We start from the raw sequence: 12,673 nt of genomic DNA on the forward strand, positions 1-12,673 counted from the left end.
CTATGTGTAAAGAATTTTTAATAAGCCTAGGCAGTAGGTGAGGGATGTGCAGATTATTTGAGAGAGAAAATTACTGAGTTTAATAAGGTACCTATCAGTTATCATCCAAACACAGATAATCGGTCACGACCTTTATCGCTACTGTGACTGCTATTACCTCCCACCAGGACTTTTTCGCTGCCTCTTGGAGCTAATCTCTAAACTGCGAGAATTTTCCAGGCTTTTCGCGACCGTTATGTTCGAATGAATGGCATAATATGATCATAATTTCCATACAAAAATGCACTGCGTCTACAGGGCGTCGGCTTGGACTGCAAAAATCATCTAGCTGTTAGCATGAGCAAAATGGGATGACTAGCTTTGGCCTTGGCTTTTTACAGCAATATTTTTCTAAGAAAATAGGCTTCTCTCAAGGATGCAGTGCTCCCGTTGAATAATTCAGCTGTCTCAGCTAAAAAATGCAGTTTTGTTCTTGTTTGTGCCTTCCAAAGGAGTTGCAATTGTCTGGGATGTGTGTGTGGAATGCAGAAAGCTTTTAACTCATTATGCCATTTTGTATAAAATTCTTTGCTGTGCAATCTAGAAGCTGCTTCCTGAATTTTGTGGGCTTTAGCTAGCAGGGGTTTAATTGCTTCGGGGAGATTTAGCATTCTTCAGCTTTAAAAAAGCTTTAAAAAAAAAAAAAAAACATCTAGCGAATTCAGCAAAGGATATTTCACAAAAAATTTTGGCAGCTACTCAAGCGCACTTGGGCCACCTCTGGGGATTTTCCTACCTATTCAGATTTTCACGGTGCATTGTATACAATTTTCTGGAAATTTATGCTTAATGTGTGTGTGTGGGGGGGGGGGGGGGGTGAAAAAAGTGGTTGAGAAGGGACATTTTTCTTGAGGTGTTCATGTTTTCAATGAAGCTCAGGTGCCTTGTGCACCATTTAATGGATTCCTGATCACCAAGGCATTGTGACTTGCCTGCTCGCCTCACTGCCATGTGCCTTGCCCAGGGGTGTCTTGGATACTGAGTTTCGATGGCCGATTTGCAGCCATAAGATTTTTGTTCTCAGATGTGCTTCATGGTGTTTTCACTTTGTTATGAAATGAGGCTAGCCAGAAAATGAAGGTGTGCTAGACAGTGCTTGCTGTGCTGCTGTTTGTACTTTTTTCGGGAGCACTTGTGATGACAAGTCATGCAGTTGCTCAAAATGTCTCTGGGGATTTTTTGCCAGTTACAATTACAACTGTGCCTTTATTATTGTAAACTGTGGCTTGTCATCTTGACTGGTAATCCTTCTTTCTAAGCAGAAATTTTCTCTTTCAGAGCTGAGTTGTCTTTGTTCCTAGTTTAGGGCAGCAACCAGCCCAAATGCGATCAATATAATCCCCAAGTGAGATCATCCTTGCTGTCAGTTTACTTTTCCAGGGGATAAGCCAGCAGTTTATGCATTAAAAGGCATTCCTCTCAACTTACGACTAAAGCTTTTTTCTGTTGTCCATGGTGTTCCTATCCAGCCCCTTATGTGATGCACATTTATCTCATATATTTATCTTTTACCTTTCCTATTGTAAGTGCCATCCTTCCAGTGTATTGTTTAACCGTATTCATGACAATCTAGCTGTGCCTTCTGGTTTTTGCAGCTTGCAGCTGCATACTTTTGCCCCAAAGGGGGTCACTTATGCTAAGATGGAAAATGCTGCTAATTCATTGTTCACAGAAGTGACTGGTTTTTTCTGGTCACTATATTGTGGAACACACTTTTTTCTAAATTTTATTGATGAATGGTTTGGAGAGCAAGTGTCCCAGTATTAACGCCATTCTTTTAATTCCTGTTTGTTTCTAGTAGTGGTGGGCCTCCGAAACCATCTGTGCTGTTGGTAACGTGTGGAACTCAAGGTAGCAGTTGGTTCTAAGTATTTTGGAAGCGCACTGCTCCAGAGAGGAGGCTCCGCGCTGTATTTTATAATACATTAGGGGGGTAAGGGGGGAGGAGGGCACGCAAATCAAACATGAGTGTGTGCATCTAACATAGCACTAGGGTGGTTGGTATGCTTGAGAATAAAACTGTGTTCTGTGTTTCCTCGCAGATCACGATCGTTGAGTCTGGCTTCTAAGTCTTCCCAGCTGGCTCATATTGTTACCTGTGAGTCTTGTTTGCTAGACTGTATTCCAGAAACAAGCAATCATAATTTCTCATCTTGGTTCCATAACCTGAAGAAACAGGAAAATTTGTCCTGAGACATAGTTGCCAATGATGTGGGCAGGCTTTTCGTAAAATTTGGAGTTGCAGTTATGCTTCTTGTGCACAATTGTATTTATGCATTTGTCATATCCATCAGTGGTGCAGTTCAGAAGTGTATGGCTATGGAGATTATGGTTGGAGTTATTGAGATGGCATATTGGCGATTTCACCTGTAAAGTGGTTATTTCGGATATCTTTATGATCTTCAGCCTTTTATGCGATGTTAGTGCACTTTATCTCTTCCAATGGATGGATTGGAAGGCACGCAGTGTCGCAGGATTTCTAATATTTTACTAAGCTACAATGTCAGCTGTCTTTTTTATCAATTAAGCTTCTTGTTTATTGTCATGTTGATGAGAGATGGGTATAAGCTTTGAATTGGGTGATCCTTTATTTCAAGACCCATCTGTCAAGATCATTCCACATATTAAATATAGGGGGGATGAAGGGTTCATTATGAGATGCAAACATTGCGAACCAACAGTCATGATGCCAAGGAAAGTAGGATGCTTCATTGGTGCTGACAAAAGTGAAATAACATAATCATTATTAGAAAGTAGAAGAAAAAAACATGCAACTGGTGGGATCTGAACCCATGACCTTTGAATTTCGCCTCCGTTGCTCAACTGATGAATCGATATATGCCGACAGCTGATGAGTATCCTTTTTTCGTATGTATTTATTTTGTGTGTAACCTATCCTTCAGAGAGTTCGTGCCACCCTCATTCATAGCACAAGATGTAGAATGTCCCTTGTTACCGTGTGTGTCACATGGAATGTAAAGATCTAACAGAGAGGGTGGAAGCTGTGTGGAAACTCTCTTAATCTACCTATGACGTCACCTTTACAGTTTCAAGGCCCTCAATTTGAGAATTTGCTAACAAATGTAGGGGATATGACCAGCTCGTTATGAGATACACACAAAGGCAGCCAGCAGCTGCTGACGTAAAACAAATAATCTTTTCTTTCTTTTTTCTTGGTGTTTATGAATGTTATTGTGTAATTGTGCAAATAAAAAATTAGACAGTACAGAACACTTTCTGCTGGTGGCTGGTTTGGATCGTACAATTTTCACTGTTTCAAGGGATGCAACTGCTTGTACTGTTGCCTTATTTATAAGAAAGGTGCCCAGCCAGTTGCATGTTATTATCTGATTATCCAATCCTGTAACTGCAAAGTATTCTCACAGTTCTCTTCTAATGCCACCAGGTTTCCAGTGGGCGCAGGCTTTCTTTCCCCAGAATGGCTTGCAGAAGTTGGTTATATCATCTTATTATGTGGTGCCCAAAATCTCATTAGCCACAGTATGGTCCTTGATCAGACTGTTCTTGTGCCTCTGAGATCAGGTTTTCATCATAATTGCTTTATTTCACTTTGAGATGCGCTGGCCTATAGATAATTTTCTAGTCATCGCATTTGAATTCTGTGCTTTGACGTAAATGAACATGTGGGTACCTGTAGTGTGAATAATGTCAGAAATACTCTGACCTTGCCTTCTACAGTACTTTCTCGTAGAGCAAAACCACCGTTTGTGGCTCGACACAAATATCGGCATTAGGAATTGTGAATCATTGAGGAGTAACTTAATTTTCTGTGTTGGGGGCATTTCTCAGTGCCAGGCAGTTGTGATGACAATCTTGTTTTTTTTTCCCAAGCACTTTTCTTGTTGTCTGGTGTTGTCATGTCTGTGTTTCCTCGCTCTGCCCAACAGCCAAAATACCTCTCCTCAATGACAAGCATAAGTTACTTTAAAAAAAAGTAGTGTTTTGGTCGCAGTGCTTGTTCTGCTTTTGGAAAGGTGAAAATCTCGGTGACCTTCTGTTTTCTCTTTGGCTGCTGTCTGTTGTGTGTATTTTGCATATTGTCGAGGGATATGGGAATGTTGAAATTCTTTAATGCAAATATCAGAGAAAATGCCGTGAACATGCCTTTGAATATCAAATGAATGTCAAATATCTGATGACAGGAAAAAATAAAAATAAAAACAGCAAGCACTGGTTGAATAGTTAATTTCACAATTCACGTGCTATCTTTAAATCAATTGAACTATTATTGCGCAAAAGTGTATAACCTACAGGAAGATGCAGTACCATATTTTACGATGTATAAAGCCTTTTTTTTTTTCTTTTTTTTTTTTATCAAGTGTTATTAGTATGTTCTATACAACATTGCAAATTATTTGCCTTTTTTTTTAGTATTTTTATTTTGTTTCGCACAATGTTCCTAGGTGAACTTTATCGTGAAATGATGACAGTGGCAACTTCTAGAATTATAATAGCTACGGTCCATCACAGGCACCTAGAGCATAATTAATGCCAAAAGATGGCAACATCTTTGCTCCCGGGTGAGCTTTGGCAAATTATTCATAGTGCTCTAGAACAGCGATGATCAGCGCAGTGATTATGAGCGCGAAGAAGGTGCTTCTGTGTTGACGCGAGAAATTTGCATACTTTTTTTTAATAGCACGTCTGAATAGGAAGCCTTTCAAGGATTTGAGTAATAATAAAGTGTCACTGCTCTCACTATGTGACAGTAGTTTCAGGCACAGAGGGTTGCTTCTTTTTTTACTGTTGTTAGCACAAGATTGCTATCAGGCACAGAGAGTTTTGCGATGGTCGCGGAAGCATGTATACTCAAGTCCTATTGCCCTAACCTAGATAAATTGAGGCGTATCTGATATACCAAATGTTGTGTTGAAAGCCTCTAAATATGATGGGTGCTTCTTATGCACCAAGAAATATGGTATAAATTTATTGCTGAATGTTTTAAATTCTCATTTATCCAGCATTTAAGGAACTAGCAAAGACGTCTGAATTAACCAATTTTTCGAATTATCAAATGGGCCTGAAAACAGCCCAAAAAAACCAGTTGCATCACAGTAATTTTGTGTGACGAACACCTTCACGATGGATGTCTGCATATACCATGAAAGTAAAGTAAAATAATTTTTTTCCCAGTCTCGTCAAGTTCTTCGCTTTCTGCGTAGTTTAAAAGAAGACCCCCTCTATAAAAACGGCCTCGTCACGTTTTGAGGATATTTCACTGTACAGTCCACGTTGTCAAGCGTTCTGGTGAAGCGTTCAGTGTTGGAAAACTACTGTGAATTCAACAATTCTTGTGCATTCGGTAATTTTCAAAATGTTTAACAAACATTTGTTTTGAATATTCCTGCAACTCTAATATTGTCATAAGGAAAACATTTGCAATGCAAAAATGGCCCTTTTCAAGTAATTACATGTAATTACGTCTGTATATATGCTTCTGCAGTAATACAAGTTGTCCAATTTGATTCCAAGTAAAGGCTCCTGAGCAAGCATTGGAGTTACCCTTAGTTACATCTTTTACTTACACTTTTTTTTTTTTTGCAGGTTTGCCACTACTCAAAGAGCCATTGCTGCTCACCTTCCCTCACAACTGAAGGGCAGCTGTCTGAAGAGATTCTCTGCATCACTTGTTATGCCCATTGCATAGTCACACACTGTGTCAACATTATATATATATATATAATGTTATATAATTATATATATATATATATATATGTGTGTGTCATATATATATACACACACACACACACACACGCACACACACACACACACACACACACACACACACACACACACACATTGTGTGTGTGTGTGTGTGTGTGTGTGTGTGTGTGTGTGTATATATATATATATATCTCTTCATGCATCTATGTAACTTTTCCAGCAGTAAGTTCTCTGCCATTTTGTTTTGTCATTTTTCAGACATTCTGCCTGTTTTTGTGGCTGGTACTTCAATACATTGCCACTGAGGTGGTTGGATCTGTATGAGGGGAAATGCAGGATGCTTGAGTTTTTTGTGATGCATAGCTGTCTATCTTGCCTGTACCCACAACAAATGTAAGTCACCGCTTATGCAATTGTGACTAATATATCCTACTATATCTTTTCTTAACACCTTCTATATTGCGTTATAAGATTTAGAGATCAGCTAGCTGTGTAGTGCAGTCATCCACACAAGCGAAAGATATATATATATATTGTAGGGGTGTGTTTATTCAGATGGATATAGCCGCTCAGGAGGAACTCGCAGCGGAGCGTCATGCGTGGCGAATCAGCAAGGCAGCGACCAACTTCTTCGTTCTCGAGCGCACCAGCACGCGATGCATGGCAAGGGCTATGAAGACGAAGATTACCAATACAATATACAATACAATATATAGGGGTACCAAGTACTTTTGCATTTAAAGGTGCTAACACAATTCTCACCGACTACTTCTGGGGCGTGCTTTGAAACCAGTGTGTTCTTTTTCACTCTGGGTAGTCCTGTGTTCATTATACGTCTGCTCATGCTTGGTGTATTTTACGATTACATACATGCAGAAATTAAGGATTTACAAGCAAGGTATATATAACATGAGATCAGCATGCACTCTTAATAGCATCTGTAGCTCAATAGAGTATTCTTTTTCATTCTTTTCACACCCTTCCTTCTTGGTGTACATGTGCACATTCTTTGTTGCTGTGTTTTTTAGGTATGCTTACCTTCATTACAGTTCTAAAGCCAAAGAGTGTAAATTTAGTAATTTCGTTGTGAGCTATGTTGCTGTGTTTTTTTAACATTGCAGCTGGAGTTGAGTGAAACTGCATTTACATATCCCGTCTTGCTATGCTGGGATTGTCAGTCAGCTGTCTTTGTAGAATATAGATTGGTTCCTGGAGTGCCATGGGGCCCTTTCACCTCTAAAAGTAATGCTCAATGATATGCTTAATGGGTATTATACTTTTATGAGTTGAAGGGGCTAAAGACAGTGTGTAATTCACGGTAAGTGCTATTTTTAAAACTGCGTTGGGGTTTGTAGCGTTTCTTAATACCTAGCCTTTTGCATCTATTAAGCATTTGAGACATGTTAGCAATAAGTCAGATCAACTTTTACCTCAAAACTCGTCTCTAATTTTGTTTTTGTGAATTTTCCACCACATCTGCCAATAACATAAGGAACTGCCCTTTGAATATCCTTATCATTCATTAGTCCTTCCTGTGAGGTGGGCCAGCTGTAAATTATGTCATAGTCATTCTTTCATGCCTTCTCCTATTGTGCAGGCTCACTGACCAATGTCAGCCAGAGCAGCTCACTTGAAGAGAAGCCACCTGGAGGAATAAAGCGGTTCTTGTGCCCTGAGTGTGAGTATGCCACAGACCAGCACAGCCAATTCAAGAACCACCAGGCTACACACCTCAGAGAGCACCCATTTCAATGCAGCCAGTGCAACCAGGCCTTTACAAGGAAGAACAGCCTAGAATGTCACCTTCGCATTCACTCAGGCGAGAGGCCATACCAGTGCCCCCACTGCACCAAGAAATTTGCTGCAGCGTATTACTTGACTGTGCACATTCGCTACCACACTGGTGTGAAGCCCCACAACTGCAACCTTTGTCCAATGGCCTTTGTGACCAGTACGGACTTGAATAATCATGTACAAGGGCACAAGGAGAGAAACCATTTGCATGTCATTTTTGCTCTGCTACATTTGCATACAAAAGAAACCTACATTGCCTTAAGAAAAAAAATCACCTGAACTAACCAACTGTCCTATGAAGTTCATGCAGTTTTGGTAGCATTTTAGCAAGTTTGCGGGTTGCTGAACAATTTTGGAGCAATGAGAGATGTACCTTATCATCCAAAGAGACTTCTTTTAGCCTGTGTTCATATCTTGTACATTTTAACTAATATCTTATTATCATTAACTTCCTCCTAACTACTTTCCTTCTGTCTGTTGATGTGAAAATCAGTATAGTATTCAAAGTTTATAAAGGTGACATGTCATTAGAAGACATCATTCTGTGAACTGTGCAGCAGCTTTTTTAAATCAAAGTGTATAGCCTTGTCAAAACCCTAACTATACTGATTTGAAAGGTTGGCTAAGCTGCTATTCATCGTTAAAGAACAGTATTCATCATGCTGATAACCACGAAGGAAGAAGACAAGAACACAATGAATTTATGACTAGTTTCCTTGCTTGTTGTCTAGTTCGAGCTTTTTATGTGTTCTAGTTTGCGGATGTGGACAGACCTCTCTTGCACGTGCTGGTTTCATGTCAGCTGAGGTCTTATTGAGAATTTACCCCCAAGTTTCTGCCACGCATCAGTTCGGGAGTGAGTCTTTGCAAGTGACCGTCACAAACTTATGTTGAATCTTGTTTTTAGTTTGCAGTTTCCAGGCACCCAATCTTGTTTCAAGCCTCTTTAGACCTGTGCACTTTATTTGCAGCAACTGGGGACACTCTATATATAAATCGAAAGCTGCCCTCCTGGGCGTTTTGGGCAGCGCAGCTTGTCAGCTACATCAAAATCGGGCAGCCATACCTGGTTTAGCTGCAGTTTTTTGTTCAAAGGTTTGTTCCTTTCCATAGTTCCTGGAAGTTACTTTAAAAAGGACCGTGTTTTTGTACCTTATGCTTGTGTCTCATTTGTATAAAATGTGTGAGATGTCTCTCCATGTTGTTTTTAAGAGCATTAGTTCTCTGCTCAAGAAGTGGTGGAGATGAAGTGAATTGACTACAGACGTGTTCTTTTTTTGATGTCATGTTTTTATATTATAACGAATTGCTTTTGCTCTACTGTCTTAGCCATTCTTTTTCTTAAGTGCAAATAGTGGTTATGACATCTACATTTTGAATCCCGGAAGTTGATCCTTACAAAAAAATAGCTTGCTGTTCCTCAGCTGCCATCAGTAGGTTCTTTTTTCTATGACGGTTGTGATGTGAATTTAGTTTCCTTTTTCTGTTTGTGTTGGTACTCTCCAAATGGAAGTTGCTTATTTCCATCTAGTTGATATGATGCAGTAATATTAATTGTAAGAATTGTGATGCATATCTTACGTCATCCAGCTGACCTTCCAGCCATACAAAAGTATGTGCTTCATTATTTTTGTATTCTAGAGTGTTCAGTTTCATCTTTTTTACAAAAGGGAGCTATATAAAACTCTTTAAATGCCACTAATGTATAAATATTCATCAGATGTGTCTGGCCTCTTTTCACATCATTGTTTCCTTGGGTCCTTTCTCGTCCATTTCAACTGACACGAACTGCTGAGTGGCGTTGAATTTGTATATTTGTCTCCAAAATTATTGTGAGTGAAATTTCTTAAGTGTAAATTTATATTTTCAGTTTTTAATCATGGCCACTTCTTTTTTTTTGTGGCAGGATTACTGACCACATGCTTATTGGGTTGTGAGTTTTTCTTGCAGATAGAGATTGTTGAGGTATTAGAGGTGTACTCTGAGAATATATTGGGTGTATTAAATGATTGTCACGTGTACCTCCTTGTAGTAGAACCCACATCCTTCCGTGAATCTTGAAGTTGACAAGCTTTCATCCAGTAATTGTGCTGTCAATGCATGTTCCTGATTGATCTTGTTTATAAATAACGAGGTTCATGTAATGCAGTTTGTGTAATCTTGGCTTCATTACTTTTATTGAAAATGTCATGGAGTGGAGGCGTGATTTCTCTAGAAGTTGGTCAATGTCAGATACTGCAGGGTAAGAAGCAACGTTTTTGTTTAATGGAATGCTTACAAAGGTAAGGTATGAACTTTTTTTGGGTAACAAGAACACATTTCGGATGTAAACGTTTACCTGAACTCATAGTCTTTAAAATTGCTAAGCACAGCTCTTAGACACCCGTTTCAGGCATCGTCACCATTTTTGGTGTAGCTCACCAGCTTCCAATGGTGGCGGGTGTTAGCAAAGCACAATGTCACCTGCCATAGCTAACAGATGGTTGAGGGAAGAAATGGAAATCTCCCCCCACATTTAGGGAGAGGAGGGAGACATGCGCTTTTTCTAATGAATTGGGCATTGTGATGAGAGTGAAGGAATGTGCAGTTGGTTCTGGGCTGCCATGGGAAGCACCTGCAGGGCGGCCATCGTAAAAGAAGGTAAAGGCCAGTGGGCATTTCGTGGTTCTGTTTTATTTATTGTTTTTGTAAGTACAGGGTGCTTGCTCCTCTGTCCCGAGGGGTGACCGTCAAACGGGCCCGGAGCTTTTTGTTTGATGTCGTAGCTGTGCTGACATGCTGTGGGTGAGTTTATGGATTCGCTCAGAATGTTTGACAGGGTGACTGGAAATTGAGGACCCGTAGCATGTTCACTTCCAAACACTGTCGCTCTGCATATCTAAGTTTAGCTAACCCCATGCAGGAGTGCAGTAATGCCCTTTCACACATGGCATCGGGCAGCAGCTTGTGAAAGCCACCTCGGTTATTACTTTTGAGTTCTTCCTGAAATTACCAGATCTGCATTCTAGTGTGATTCTCAAGAAGGATCTTGTTATATGTTAATGCTGAGACATTTGCATCCATGAAGGCAATAAAGGTATATGGAAAAAATATCCAAGAATATTGTGGAAGTACCACAGTTGCATTCTTAAGACACGATTACACTAGCACAGGCACATAATTCTGGTTATTTTTGAGCGGATGGCTTGATTTTTGGTGTTTTCTGAACGGCCGCTGGGTCAGAGGGAGCGTGCTCTCAACTGTGAGCTGGCGGATATGATGTCACATTTACCCTCAGCAACAACATGGCACCGCGGCCCCACCGCCCCCGCACCTGAAGTTGGTTGAGAGGCTACGCACAGTGTCGGTTCCTCTGCACGCTCCGTGCACAATGCTGCGGAGTGTGGAATACTGCAAGTGAGGGAGGTCGAAGGAGACGTTTACGTGGGAGGGGGCGGGGCTATTGCGGGCAATTGTTCGTGCGCTGGGAGGGAAGGATGAGTTGTGAGCAGCGTGGTTTAGAGCTATCCACTGAGTCCGCTGTGCCGTAGGAACACGAGCAGCAGGTTTAGGGCGGATTGCATTTTATATATAAAAAAAAAAAAAGGGGACGCGTCCAGATCCGTACACTTCTGAGTGCCACGAAGGGAGGGAAAATTGAGCGGGTGCGACCGCTCGCAATGGGGGTGGCTAAGAGGCAGGTAAAAGGGGTCTAATATCAAAATTTGTCAGAGCTTTCATATGAGGCCGCTAGGTGCGGCAATTTGAGAAATATTCATTAAAATTTCTGCTCATTTCTGTTTATAAAGTATGCTGTTTTGGTCACCTACAATGCAGTAGCTGCCATCTGCGCTAGAAATCACGGCGGAAATTTTTTTGTTAAGTATTTCTTTAACTGGCTCTACGAGCTGAGTATATCTTCGCACTTTCGATGAGTTCCCCTGCTGCTGCTTGCATAGCTACTACTCAATTAATTTTCTTCCTCTCTGCCTTTGTTATTTCTTGTGGAGGGGATGGAGGTGGCAGTGGAGGCAAGAGAGGATGTTTCGTTGGCAGAGGACTTCGATGCTCTCCAGGAAATAGAATTCTAGTATTTGTTTCAGAGCACACATTCCTGGCTTGAGCAGTGTTGCCGCCGGTGTAACTGCTGGGCAGCTATAGGCCCAATGCTTTGTGTAACGTTTGGCATCATCCTGCGACGCACTGTTCCCGCCCGTCCTGTACGTGCCTTTCCTTTCCCTCACCCAGCTCTCACGGAAGTTTGTGACCGTTCTAGCTGTATATTCTTGTATAGAGACTTCTTTTAACCTGTGTTCATATGTTCATCTGAACTAATTGAACTAATATCTTATCACTAACTTTTATTGATGTGATAATCAGTATAGTACTATTCAAAGGCTATCAAGGTGACATGTTATTAGAAGACATCAACTTTATGAACTGTGCAATAGCTTTTTTAAACCAAAGTGCATAACCTTGACAGAACCCTAATTATACTGACATGAAAGGTTGGCTGAGTTGGTATTCATCGTTACAGAAAGGTATTCGTCATGCTGATAACAATGAAGGAAGAAGACAAGAACACACTGAATCTAGATTAGTTTTCATGCTTGTTCTTGTCTGGTTTGAGCTTTTTAAGGATGTAGACAAATTTCCCTTGGACATGGTGGTTTCAAATAAGCTGAGGGCTCAATAAGAATCTTCCCATATATTTCTGCCATGCATCACTTCAGCAGCAAGTCTGGACTTTCGAAGTGACTGTCACAAAGCTTATGTTGAGTCTTTTCTTTGGCTTGCAGTTAGACATGTCCACTTTATTTACAGCAACTGGCGACACTATAAATGCAGAGCTGCCCTCCTAGGTGTTTTGGGCAGGGCAGCTTGTTAGCTAGATCAGAATCGGGCAGCCATTTCACTGTATGTTTCCCAGTTTGGCTGCAGTTTTCTGTTCAAAGTTTTGTTCCTTTCAATAGTTCCTGAAAGTTACTTAAAAAAGGACCGTGTTTTTGTACCTTATGCTCGTGCCTCATTTGTAAAAAATGTGCAAGATGTCTCTCCGTGTTGATTTTAAGAGCATTAGTTCTCTGCTCAAGAACAGTGGTACAGATGAAGTGAATTGACTACAAACGTGTGCTTTTTTTTTAGATGTCGTTTTTATTTTATTAACGAATTGCTC

The 12,673-nt window shown here is 40.5% G+C and overlaps 1 long non-coding RNA gene across 1 annotated transcript; it reads left to right on the forward strand.

Moving 5' to 3' along the window:
• Nucleotides 1–5,943: 5,943 nt before the first annotated feature.
• On the forward strand, nucleotides 5,944–8,711 carry LOC146176665 (uncharacterized). The gene is made up of 2 exons (XR_014701549.1): nucleotides 5,944–6,117; nucleotides 7,322–8,711. It is a non-coding gene; the product is annotated as an uncharacterized LOC146176665 (long non-coding RNA).
• The last annotated feature ends 3,962 nt before the right edge of the window (nucleotides 8,712–12,673 follow it).

This window comes from Amblyomma maculatum, chromosome 10 (assembly GCF_055883805.1).
Source record: "Amblyomma maculatum isolate TAMU_Amacu chromosome 10, ASM5588380v1, whole genome shotgun sequence".
NCBI classification, from domain to species: domain Eukaryota; kingdom Metazoa; phylum Arthropoda; class Arachnida; order Ixodida; family Ixodidae; genus Amblyomma; species Amblyomma maculatum.